General features: G+C 50.4%; 1 protein-coding gene across 3 annotated transcripts in view; it reads left to right on the top strand.

Moving 5' to 3' along the window:
* The window catches only part of Tmem63b (transmembrane protein 63B), a 26,709-nt gene that overhangs the window by 14,494 nt on the left and 10,777 nt on the right, over positions 1 to 1,438 (top strand). The window lies entirely within an intron of this gene.

Raw genomic sequence — 1,438 nt, 5'->3', positions numbered from 1 at the left:
CTGAGCCATCTCACCAGCCCCCTTTCTTTTCCTTTTTAAGTTTGACTTATTTTCATTTTATGTGTGTGGGTTGCCTGTGTACCATGTGGGTGTGGTACCTGTGGAAGCCAGAAGAGGGAGACAGATCCCCTGGCTGTGAGTGGCTCTGTGGGTGTTGGGGATCAGTTCTGGCCCTCTGGAAAGACCTCTGGAAGGTCTTAAGCCCTAGGCATCCCTCCAGCCCCACGTTTATCCTTGAGATACTACTGGCCCAAATCAGATTTGAGTCATTGTCCTGGAGTAGGTCAGTTTGTCATCCCATCGGCAGTAATGTCTCAGCAGGATCAGAGGCAGTATCTGGTCAGGTCACATTCCAGAGCTGTGTCCCAGGGATCTGGAGCTAACCACTGATGGGTGGGCACTTACGCATGTGACATATACATATTGAGCATCTTCTGTATGCAGGCATAGGTATTTTAGAAGCAAGCCCTGCCCTTATGCAGCTAACAAAACAGGATGAGAGAATGATTTGGAATTCAGGCTTACATCAGCTTAAGGGCACACTAGGTCGAGATGGGGACTAGTGTATGCTCAGGGTGACATTGTATCCAGTTGGACAGTTATCAGCTCCCATTGACATGTCCTGATGCAGACCTCTAGTGACCTGCCCTGGGCGAGGGCTAAGTATACAGCAGTAAACAAAACCAGAAAATGTCCTTTCATTAGTCCTAGGAGTCAAAGGATGTCACATTGCGGGGGTGCTAAGGTGCCGTCCTGAGCGAGGGAGGGGGTGTGTGTGAAAGGGACCCTCACATTTGAACAGAGACCTCAGCACAGCGAAGGGGTGACCCCTCCTGGTCAACTCTGTGATGTGCTTACTGTGTGCTGTGAGAAGCAAAAAGCCAGACCAGAGTGAAGAGCTCTGGCTGCTTCAGGGTCAGTTCTCACTCTGTTGAGGAAAACTCACACTCACTCTAAAAGCAGGTGTCGAGAGGATCTGGTCTTCGTTAAGACTCTGGGGCTTCGAGTGGGGTGAGCGTAATGAAGTTAGTCTTTCCTCCATCTTTTCCATGCAGCCGACTTTGCTGAGCACTTAGTGGGGGCGGGCTGGTATAGAGGACTCATAACTGTGAGGATTAGCAGCCAGCCCTTGTCCACACTGAGCAAACATCAGCGCTCACTGGGGCTCGTGGTCCAGGTCTGGGGACCGCCCCAGAAGACGGAGAGTTAGCTTTAAAGGAAGTTCACTTTCAGGGTCCCTGTGCCAGCTTTCTAAATTCTCATGGCGTTGGTGATATTCATCTTGCTATTGAGGAACTTTGTCACACACGTCTCAAACACTTGGTGGCCCTTCATTAAATCTTAATCGGATATTAAAAAGATGGAAACTCAGCCGGGCGTGGTGGCGCACGCCTTTAATCCCAGCACTTGGGAGGCAGAGGCAGGCGGATTTCTGAGT

This window comes from Mus pahari, chromosome 18, assembly GCF_900095145.1.
Source record: "Mus pahari chromosome 18, PAHARI_EIJ_v1.1, whole genome shotgun sequence".
Lineage (NCBI taxonomy): Eukaryota > Metazoa > Chordata > Mammalia > Rodentia > Muridae > Mus > Mus pahari.
This window is presented reverse-complemented; position numbering and strand designations above follow the sequence as displayed.